Raw genomic sequence first — 12,156 nt, 5'->3', positions numbered from 1 at the left:
TAGGAACAAGGCACAGAGGAATTCCACATCTCTGGACTGGCCCTTGAAGCCTCACTCAGAATCCCTTTGCACAGACTCCAGGACATATTTCTCCCACTTCTTTTCCAGGTGCCCTAAGAAAGTTTTCAGGACTTAAGGATTTCCAAATTAATAAATGAGCACAGAATATAATGTTACTGACAAACAATAAACAACAGAGGAACAAGTTCTTAGTCACTCCCTTTAGATACTGTTTGAAATAATGAGAAAATTAAAAATATCAACAGTATTCAGCAAAAGTGAATCTTCCCATGGACTTTAGCAGAAAAAGAGTGTCAGAAAATGGCACTGTTCCGCATTTTACAATTCCAGAACTGTCTTTTGAAAGTTGGATATCAGATAGTCGCCCCTGGGAGTAAGGCAGTCTGGTCCTGATCCATGAAAAGCACAAGAGAGTCTATGTTTAGCCAGGCTCTCATCTCCAGCCCACTCTCTGCTCTCTACCTCGGCACCCAAGCCTCAGACTCCAGCCACCACCAGCAGCTATGGAAGAAAGATCACTCCCTTTAGGAAGAATGTGGAGGTGTAGCCACGTGAGCGTTTGTCAGTGGCAGGAGAGTTCGTTTCACCTCTTTATTCTGCTACTTTTTTTTTAACACCTTTATTGGAGTATAATTGCTTTACAATGGTGTGTTACTTTCTGCTTTAAAACAAAGTGAATCAGCTATACATATACATATATATATATATCCCCATATCTCCTCCCTCTTGAGTCTCCCTCCCACCCTCCCTATCCCACCCCTCCAGGTGGTCACAAAGCACCAAGCTGATCTCCCTGTGCTATGAGGCTGCTTCCCACTAGCTATCTATCTTACATTTGGTAGTATATATAAGTCCATGCCACTCTCTCACTTCATCCAGCTTACCCTTCCCCCTCCCTGTGTCCTCAAGTCCATTCTCTATGTCTGTGTCTTTAAACCTGTCTTGCCCTTAGGTTCTTCAGAACTTTTTTTTTTTTTAGATTCTATTTATATGTGTTAGCATACGGTACTTGTTTTTCCCTTTCTGACTTACTTCGCTCTGTGTGACAGACACTAGGTCCATCCACCTCACTACAAATAACTCAATTTTGTTTCATTTTATGGCTGAGTAACATTCCACTGTATATATGTGCCACATCTCCTTTATCCATTCACCTGTCGATGGACACTTAGGTTGCTTCCATGTCCTGGAAATTGTAAATAGAGCTGCAATGAAAATTGTGGTACATGACACTTTTTCAATTATGGTTTTCTCAGGGTATATGCCCAGTAGTGGCATTGCTGGGTCATATGGTAGTTCTAGTTTTAGTTTTCTAAGGAACCTTCATACTGTTCTCCATAGTGGCTGTATCAATTTACATTCCCACCAACAGTGCAAGAGGGTTCCCTTTTCTCCACACCCTCTCCAGCATTTATTGTTTGTAGAGTTTTTGATGATGGCCATTCTGACTGGTGTGAGGTGATATCTCATTGTAGTTTTGATTTGCATTTCTCTAATGATTAGTGATGTTGAGCATTCTTTCATGTGTTTGTTGGCACTCTGTATATCTTCTTTGGAGAAATGTCTATGTAGGTCTTCTGCCCATTTTTGGATAGGGTTGTTTGTTTTTTTGAAACTGAGCTGCATGAGCTGCTTGTAAATTTTGGAGATTAATCCTTTGTCAGTTGCTTCCTCTGCAAATATTTTCTCCGACTCTGAGGATTGTCTTTTCACCTTGTTTATGGTTTCCTTTGCTGTGCAAAAGCTTTGAAGTTTCATTAGGTCCCATTTATTTATTTTTATTTCCATTTCTCTAGGAGATGAGTCAAAAAGGATCTTGCTGTGATTGATGTCATAGAGTGTTCTGCCTATGTTTTCCTCTAAGAGTTTTATAGTGTCTGGCCTTACATTTAGGTCTTAATCCATTTTCAGTTTATTTTTGTGCATGGTGTTAGGGAGTGTTCTAATTTCATTCTTTTACATGTAGCTGTCCAGTTTTCCCAGCACCACTTCTTGAAGAGGCTGTCTTTTCTCCATTCTATATTCTTGCCTCCTTTATCAAAAATAAGGTGACCATATGTGCATGGGTTTATCTCTGGGCTCTCTATCCTGTACCATTGATCTATATTTCTGTTTTTGTGCCAGTACCATACTGTCTTGATTACTGTAGCTTTGTAGTATAGTGTGAAGTCTGGGAGCCTGATTCTTCCAGCTCCGTTTTTCTTTCTTAAGATTGCTTTGGCTATTCGGGGTCTTTTGTGTTTCCATACAAATTGTGAAATTTTTTGTTCTAGTTCTGTAAAAAACGCCAGTGGTAGTTTGATAGGGATTGCATCGAATCTGTAGATTGCTTTGGGTAGTATAGTCATTTTCACAGTGTTGATTCTTCCAATCCAAGAACATGGTATATCTCTCCATCTGTTTGTATCATCTTTAATTTCTTTCATCAGTGTCTTATAGTTTTCTGCATATAGGTCTTTTGTCTCCTTAGGTAGGTTTTTTCCTAGGTATTTTATTCTTTTTGTTGCAATGGTAAATGGGAGTGTTTTCTTCATTTCTCTTTCAAATTTTTCACCATTAGTGTATAGAAATGCAAGAGATTTCTGTGCATTAATTTTGAATCCTGCTACTTTACCAAATTCATTGATGAGCTCTAGCAGTTTTCTGGTAGAGCCTTTAGGATTCTCTATGTATAGTATCATATCATCTGCAAACAGTGACAGCTTTAATTCTTCTTTTCTGATTTGGATCCCTTTTATCTCCTTTTCTTCTCTGATTGCTGTGGCTAAAACTTCCAAAACTATGTTGAATAATAATGGTGAGAGTGGGCAACCTTGTCTTGTTCCTGATCTTAGTGGAAATGGTTTCAATTTTCACTGTTCAGAACGATGTTGGCTGTGGGTGTTTCATATATGGCTTTTATTATGTTGAGGTAAGTTCCCTCTATGCCTACTTTCTGGAGGGTTTTTATCATAAATCAGTGTTGAATTTTGTTGAAAGCCTTTTCTGCATCTACTGAGATGATCGTATGGTTTTTATCCTTCAGTTTGTTAATATGGTGTATCACATTGATTGATTTGCATATATTGAAGAATCCTTGCATTCCTGGGATAAACCCCACTTGATCATGGTGTATGATCCTTTCCATGTGCTGTTGGATTCTGTTTGCTAGTATTTTGTTGAGGATTTTTGCATCTATGTTCATCAGAGATATTGGCCTGTAGTTTTCTTTCTTTGTGACATATTTTTCTGGTTTTGGTATCAGGGTGATGGTGGCCTCGTATAATGAGTTAGGGGGTGTTCCTCCCTCTGCTATATTTTGGAAGAGTTTGAGAAGGACAGGTGTTTTAGCTCTTCTCCAAATGTTTGAGAGAATTCACCTGTGAAGCCATCTGGTCCTGGGATTTTGTTTGCTGGAAGATTTTTAATCCCAGTCTCAATTTCAGTGCTTGTGGTTGGTCTGTTTATATTTTCTATTTCTTCCTGGTTCCGTCTTGGAGGGTTGTGCTTTTCTAAGAATTTGTCCATTTCTTCCAGGTTGTCCATTTTATTGGCATAGAGTTGCTTGTAGTAATCTCTCATGATCTTTTGTTTCTGCAGTGTCAGTTGTTACTTCTCCTTTTTCATTTCTATTGATTTGTGTCTTCTCCCTTTTTTTCTTGATGAGTCTGGCTAATGATTTGTCAATTTTGTTTATCTTCTCAAAAACCAGCTTTTAGTTTTATTGATCTTTGCTATTGTTTCCTTCATTTCTTTTTCATTTATTTCTGATCTGATCTTTATGATTTCTTTCCTTCTGTTACCCTGGGTTTTTTTTTTTTTCTTCTTTCTCTAATTGCTTTAGCTGTAAGGTTAGGTTGTTTATTTGAGATGCGTCCTGTTCCTTGAGGTAGGATTGTATCGCTATAAGCTTCCCTCTTAGAATTGCTTTTGCTGCATCCCATAGGTTTTGGGTAATTGTGTTTTCATTGTCATTTTCTTCTAGCTATTTTTTTATTTCCGCTTTGATTTCTTCAGTGTACTCTTGGTTATTAAGTAGTGTTTTGTTTAGCCTTCATGGTTTGCATTTTTTACAGATTTTTTCCTGTAATTGATATCTAGTCTCATAGTGTTGTGGTCAGAAAAGATACTTGATATAATTTCAATTTTCTTAAATTTACCAAGTCTTGATTTGTGACCCAAGATATGATCTATCCTGGAGAATGTTCCACGACCACTTGAGAAGAAAGTGTATTCTGTTGTTTTTGCATGGAATGTCCTATAAATATCCATTAAATCCATCTTTTTTTTTTTTTTTTTTTGCGGTACGTGGGCCTCTCACTGCCGTGGCCTCTCCCGCCGCAGAGCACAGGCTCCGGACGCGCAGGCTCAGCGGCCATGGCTCACGGGCCCAGCCGCTCCGCGGCACGTGGGATCCTCCCAGACCGGGGCACGAACCCGTGTCCCCTGCACCGGCAGGTGGACTCTCAACCACTGCGCCACCAGGGAAGCCCAAATCCATCTTTTTTAATGTATCGTTTAAAGCTTGTGTTTCCTTATTTATTTTCATTTTGGATGATCTGTCCATTGGTGAAAGTGGGGTGATAAAGTCCCCTACTATAATTGTGTTACTGTCAATTTCCCCTTTTATGGCTGTTAGCATTTGCCTTATATATTGAGGTGCTCCTGTGTTGGGTGTATAAATATTTACAATTGTTATATCTTCTTCTTGGATCAATCCCTTGATCATTATGTAGTGTCCTGCTTTGTCTCTTGTAATAGTCTTTATTTTAAAGTCTATTTTGTCTGATATGAGAATTGCTACTCCAGCTTTCTTTTGACTTCCATTTGCATGGAACATCTTTTTCCATCCCCTCACTTTCAGTCTTTATGTGTCCCTAGGCCTGAAGTGGGTCTCTTGTAGACAGCATAAGTATGGGTCTTGTTTTTGTGTCCATTCAGCCAGTCTCCATCTTTTGGTTGGAGCATTTAATCCATTACACTTAAGGTAATTATCAATGTGTATGTTCCTAGTACCATTTTCTTAATTGTTTTGGTTTTGTTTTTGTAGGTTTTTTCCTTCTCTTTTGTTTCCTGCTTAGAGAAGTTCCTTTAGCATTTGTTGTAGAGCTGGTTTGGTGGTGCTGAGTTCTTTAGCTTTTGCTTGTCTGTAAAGCTTTTAATTTGTCCAGCGAATCTGAATGAGATCCTTGCTGCGTAGAGTAATCTTGGTTGCAGGTTTTTCTCCTTCATCACTTTAAATATGTCCTGCCAGTCCCTTCTGGCTTGCAGAGTTTCTGCTGAAAGATCAGCTGTTAACTTTATGGGGATTCCCTTGTATGTTATTTGTTGTTTTTCCTTTGCTGCTTTTAATATTTTTTCTTTGTATTTAATTTTTGATAGTTTGATTAATATGTGTTTTGGCGTGTTTCTTCTTGGGTTTATCCTGTATGGGACTCTCTGTGCTCCCTGGACTTGATTAACTATGTCCTTTCCCATATTAGGGAAGTTTTCAACCATAATCTCTTCAAATATTTTCCCAGTCCCTTTTTCATCTGGGACCACTATAATTCGAATGTTGGTGTGTTTAATGTTGTCCCAGAGGTCTCTGTGACTGTCCTCAATTCTTGTCATTCTTTTTTCTTTATTCTGCTCTGCAGTAGTTATTTCCACTAGTTTATCTTCCAGTTCACCTATCCATTCTTCTGCGTCAGTTAATCTGCTATTGATTCCTTCTAGAGAATTTTTAATTTCATCTATTTTCTTGTTCATCATTGTTTGTTTGCTCTTTAGTTCTTGTAGTTCCTTGTTAAACGTTTCCTGTATTTTCTCCATTCTATTTCCAAGTTTTTTGATCATCTTTACTATTATTACTCTGAATTCTTTTTCAGGTAGACTGCCTATTTCCTCTTCATTTGTTTGGTCTGGTGCATTTTTACCTTGCTCCTTCATCTGCTGTGTGTTTTTCTGTCTTCTCATTTTGCTTATCTTACCGTGTTTGGGGTCTCCTTTTCGCAGGCTGCAGGTTCGTAGTTCCTGTTGTTTTTGGTGTCTGCCCCCAGTGGCTAAGGTTGGTTCAGTGGGTTGTGTAGGCTTCCTGGTGGAGGGGACTGGTGCCTGTATTCTGGTAGATGAGGCTGGATCTTGTCTTTCTGGTGGGCATGTCTGCATCTAGTGGTGTCTTTTGGGGTGTCTGTGTACTTATTATGACTTTAGGCAGCCTCTCTGCTAATGGGGGGGGGGTTGCATTCCTGTCTTGCTAGTTGTTTGGCATGGGGTGTCCAGCACTGTAGCTTGCTGGTCGTTGAGTGGAGCTGGGTCTTAGCACTGAGATGGAGATCTCTGTGAGAGCTTTTGCCGTTTGATATTACATGGAGCTGGGAGGCCTCTGGTAGACCAATGTCCTGAACTCAGCTCTCCCACCTCAGAGGCACAAGCCTGACACCTGGCCAGAGCACCAAGACCCTGTCAGACACATGGCTCAGAAGAAAAGGGAGAAAAAAGAAAGAAAGAAAAACATAAATTAATGTTATTAATATAAAAAAAAACTAATTATTAAAAAAAATTGAAAAGGAATAAAAATAAGGGAAAAAAAGAAAGAAAAAAGAGAGCAACCAAACCAAAAAACAAATCCACCAATTATAACAAGCGCTAAAAATTATATTAAGAAAACTAAAGAAAACGGACAGACAGACCCCTAGGACAAATGGTAAAAGCAAAGCTATACAGACAAAACCACACAAAGACGCATACACTTACACCCTCACAAAAAGAAAAAAAGGAAGTATATAATCTCGTTGCTCCCAAAGTCCACGTCCTAAATTTGGGATGACTCGTTGTCTATTCATGTATTCCACAGATGCAGGTACATCAAGTTGATTGTGGAGCTTTAATCCGCTGCTCCTGAGGCTGCTGGGAGAGATTTCCCTTTCTCTTCTTTGTTCTCACAGCTCCCGGGGGCTCAGCTTTGGATTTGGCCCCGCCTCTGCGTGTAGGTCGGCGGAGGGCGTCTGTTCTTCGCTCAGACAGGACGGGGTTAAAGGAGCCGCTGATTCGGGGGCTCCGGCTCACTCAGGCCGGAGGGAGGGAGGGGCACGGAGTGCGGGGCGGGCCTGCGGCGGCAGAGGCCGGCGTGACGCTGCACCAGCCTGAGGCGCGCCGTGTGTTCTCCCAGGGAAGTTGTCCCTGGATCCCGGGACCCTGGCAGTGGCGGGCTGCACAGGCTCCCCGGAAGAGGGGTGTAGATAGTGACCTGTGCTCGCACACAGGCTTCTTGGTGGCGGCAGCAGCAGCCTTAGTGTCTCCCGCCCATCTCTGGGGTCCGCGCTTTTAGCCGCGGCTCGCGCCCGTCTCTGGAGCTCCTTTAAGCAGCGCTCTTAATCCCCTCTCCTCGCGCACCAGGAAACAAAGAGGGAAGAAAAAGTCTCTTGCCTCTTCTGCAGGTGCAGACTTTCCTAGACTCCCTCCCGGCTAGCCGTGGCGCACTAACCCCCTGCAGGCTGTGTTTACGCCGCCAACCCCAGTCCTCTCCCTGCGCTCCGACCGAAGCCCGAGCCTCAGCTCCCAGCCCCGCCCGCCCCGGCGGGTGAGCAGACAAGCCTCTCGGGCTGGTGAGTGCCGGTCGGCCCTGATCCTCTGTGCGGGTATCTCTCCGCTTTACCCTCCGCAGCCCTGTTGCTGCGCTCTCCTCCGCGGCTCCGAAGCTTTAGCCCCTCCGCCAGCCTCACTCTCCGCCCGCGAAGGGGCTTCCTAGTGTGTGGACACCTTTCCTCCTTCACGGCTCCCTCCCACTGGTGCAGGTCCCGTCCCTATCCTTTTGTCTCTGTTTATTCTTTTTTCTTTTGCCCTACCCAGGTACGTGGGGAGTTTCTTACCTTTTGGGAGGTCTGAGGTCCTCTGCCAGCATTCAGTAGGTGTTCTGTAGGAGTTGTTCCACGTGTAGATGTATTTCTGATGTATTTGTGGGGAGGAAGGTGATCTCCGCGTCTTACTCTTCCGCCATCTTGAAGGTCTCCCCCTACTCTGCTACTTACTAAATAGAAATAGCTGAGTAGTAAGACTGTGAAGAAAGCTGACAACGGTTAAAGGCATTTGTTAGAGAATAATCAACCAGTGAGACTCCCATTTCATATGAAAGCTCTTTTGAGGCTTCCCCTATTGTATCTGAAGGCAATAAACATTAATGTCTTATAACTGGGGGGAGTAACGTGAGAAGAGGAAAAATGTTGATATTTCTTGACATTTGAGACCAATATGTCTCATCACTGGCCCAACAATCTGCAGTTTGTTCCTCCCACTTACCCTTTATCTTATTATTATAAAATTTAAACAAAGGTTCCCACGCCACCCCTGGTATAAGCAAACATTGTTACTTTTCAAAACCAGTGGCGAAACTGAACCAAGCAGCGTTCGAAAACCACAAAGCTTATTTCTAGCAAATGTGAGCTAGCTGTGCCTTACCCACGCTGCGTTGCTCGGTGGTTCATTACATCAGGCACACAGGAGTGTCTTTCTCTTTAAAGAATCTTCATCTTTAATTGCATCAGCCTTCTAGACGTTAACCTGCGGTTTTTCTACCTAAAACTGGTATCCCAAAGTTGCAAACTCTTCTTAAACAGTGGCTTTGCCCCAAGGAAAGAAAGTAATGTATTAGAGTCTATGCAAGCTTTCAATGCATGAAGAGTCTGTGAATTCCTATAAGGCAGTTTTCTCTCTGTCCTTCAGATCCTCGTGTGAGTGTGTGTGTGTGCGCGCACGCAGTTTTTTTCTTAAGAATCATTACATATGCATATGTATATATACATATATAATGGTTCTTAAGAAAATGGTTCTCAACAGTCAGCCAGGGGTTATCAGTTTGGGGAAACAGCTCACTTTCACCCAGACAGCACGGTGGGATTTTAGGGGTCAAGAAGGGATGTATCTCCACCTAGGCTGAGACTGTAGTCAAAAGCTGCTGGACGGGGCTTGCCTGGTGGCGCAGTGGTTGAGAGTCCGCCTGCCGATGCAGGGGCCACGGGTTCGTGCCCTGGTCCGGGAAGATCCCACATGCCGCGGAGCGGCTGGGCCCGTGAGCCATGGCCGCTGAGCCTGCGCGTCTGGAGCCTGTGCTCCGCAACGGGAGAGGCCACAACAGTGAGAGGCCCGCGTACCGCAAAAAAAAAAAGCTGCTGGACAGAGTGAGGGGTCTGCAGGCATCCTGGAGAAGTGGTCCTTCCCCCTCCACTCACCCACCCACACCCCACAGTGGACTTGCAGCACTATTCTTAGAACTGCAGTCTGTTTACTGGCAGTTCACTGCACACATGGTGGAGAAGAATTCAGCTCTTGTCAAGAATCCATCCAAAAGTCAGGTGTAAGAAAGGATTTTTCTCCTCCTAGATCAGTTCAATAAGTGATTTTTCAGCACCTGGCCTAGTTGTCCTGGAGGAGTAATAATTACTGCACAGTTATGGCTTCCCACTGGTGTTTGGATAAAGACAAAATTCTGAACAAGTCCCCAAGCCCTGGGTGGCCCGACCCCTGCCGACTCTTCAGCCTCATTTTGCTCAAGCCCCCCTCCCGCCTCCGTCCTGAAGCCATGTGGTCTGTGGAAGAAAACAGCCATCCCAGGGAAAGCCATCTTTTAGTCACTGGCTGATGCTGTACTCAGATCAGGGGGTGGCAAACTTTTTCTGCAAAGGGCCAGATAGTAAATTTTTTAGCCGTTGCAGGTCATAGGGTCTAGGTCACAACTACTCAGCTCTGCCGTTGTAGCACAAGAGTCCACAGATGACAGCTACCTGAATGGGAAGGACTGGGTTCCGGTGAAACTTGATGACACTGAAATTTGAATTTCATATAATTTTCCCATCACAAAGTACTATTTTCCCTTGATTTTCTTCCACCCGATTAAGATGTAAAAACTGATCTTAGCTCATGGGCCAAATAAAAGCAGGTGACAGGTCAGATTTGGCCCGTGAGCCATGGTTTCCAACCCTTGCTCTAAATGACCTGCCCTTGCAAACTCTGGATGAGGCCTTGACACTGACCGAAAAAGGGTTAATGACAGGAAGGCTCCCTAAGCTACCCCATCAACGGGATAAAATCTTAGGCATTCGATGACCTAGAGTCTATCAGAGAAACTATTCACATTATTCACTCATTATCCCTGTAAGTTATCGTTTCACAAATATGCCTGTATTAATTTGCTTGGGCTGCCATAACAGAGTACCACACACTGGGTACCTTAAACAACAAAAATGTATTGTCTCACAGTTCCGGAGGCTGGAAGTCTAAGATCAAGGTTCCAGCGTGGTTGATGTCTGCCAAGACTTCTCCCCGGGGCTGGCAGATGGCCACCTCCCTACAGTGTCTTTACATGGTCTTTCCTCTTGGGGTATTGTGTCCTAATCTCCTCTTCTTAGGACACCAGTCATATTGGATTAAGGCCCACCCTGATGACCTCATTTAACCTTAATTATCTCTTTAGAGATCCTATGTCCAAGTACAGTTCTTTCTCAGGTATTAGGGTCGGGACACGAATATATGAATTTTGTGGGGAGGACACAATTCAGCCCATAACAATGCTTTACAGTCATCCTTTTGTCAAGACCCAAGAGCCAAAACACTTGGGGGTGATACGCACAGGAAATGACAAGACTGGTCGTTCTCACAGGTCAGCTGGGATTGACCCTTTGGCTCCAAGTAAGACCTCCCTGAGCTAATCCCACCCAGAGCGCCCAGTTTCCTGTCTTGGCCAAAAACTCTTGTCAAGGCTACTGATCCACGTGTCCAGACTTGTTGGCCTAAAATAACCTCGTGGAGCTTTCAGGCTGGCAGCACGTGGACTCGCAATGTAAGGCTCCCCCGGCAGCCCCGCGTTAGCCCACCACACTGCACACTCCTCCGAGGAAGCAGGAGAAATAGAGCCGGTGTCACCGAGGCTGCAGTGTGTCTGTGACAAAGGACAAAGGCTGGGGGTCCTGGGGAGGAGGGTGGATTCTCTTCCATTCACATCCCTGGTTTTCCACTTGACAAAGCTATATGGCACTAAGAATGGGCTCTTTCTCTCCACATTCACGTGCACATTTTCCAAAACGGCCTTCTGTGCCCTGGTAACCCCAGTATTCCAACCTCGTCAGGAAGTTCTGAGACCCTGTGGGAGGGCCGGTTTCGCTTTCAGTCCTAGAAACATACAAGGATCTTCTCCCAAAAGAAAAGGAAAAGATGGGCAGATTTGTCATGTTACCCACGCACGGCGCCTTGACTGTAGCCTTTGTGCCTTGCAGCGTGCTGCTGCCCCTGCCTGAAATGCCTTCCAGCCCAACCTTCCTAATTTCTGCTTCAAGGTCACATCCTCCAGGGAGCCTGCTCTGAAGTCCCCAGGCAGACTGGCGGGGGCACACCTCTATTGTTGCACTTCTCAACTGCAACCACAAGGTGGCAGCACAGGGCTGTGTTTGAGAGCCCAAACTGCCTAAATTCAACCACCAGTTCGGTCAACTACTAGTTAAATGACCCTGGGAAAATCAACTAATGCCTCTCTGTGCCTTTTTTTTTTTTGGTCCGAAAGATGGACGCAAAACAGAATCTGCTTCATAAAATCATTGTGTGGATCATACGAGCTAATATGTGAAGAGTGCTCAGAAAGTCCCACGGTAAATGCTCAGTAAGAACTGTTAAATTTCAATTTTCTATTGAGGTGTCTGCCCCTCCCAGCCGACTGTGATTAGTATTCCATGCTTAAACATGAATAGGAGAGAATCTATTTCATAGGAGCTGCTTAATTCTATCCTAGGGGTTTCACATTTTCAAATTACTTGAGAATTTTCCTGGCCGGTTATAATTACCCCCTCTCCTTCCCCTCCTCCCTGCTTCCTTCCACCCTCCGTGAACTGCTTGGTCACTTTGTTTTCTGTTTTGTTTGTTTTTGCGTTACGCGGGCCTCTCACTGTTGCGGCCTCTCCCGTTGCAGAGCACAGGCTCTGGATGCGCAGGCTCAGCGGCCATGGCTCACGGGCCCAGCCGCTCCGCGGCATGTGGGATCTTCCCGGACCGGGGCACGAACCCGTGTCCCCTGCATCGGCAGGCGGACTCTCAACCACTGCGCCACCAGGGAAGCCCCCACTTTGTTTTTTTATTTCCTCATCGGAGGGAACTTTTGAGAGCAGCTCTAATCATGCCACTCCCCTGCTT

Source organism: Leucopleurus acutus (genome assembly GCF_964270905.1).
Source record: "Leucopleurus acutus genome assembly, chromosome: 6".
NCBI classification, from domain to species: domain Eukaryota; kingdom Metazoa; phylum Chordata; class Mammalia; order Artiodactyla; family Delphinidae; genus Leucopleurus; species Leucopleurus acutus.
The sequence above is the reverse complement of the archived record's forward strand: the minus strand, read 5'-3'. Positions refer to the sequence as shown.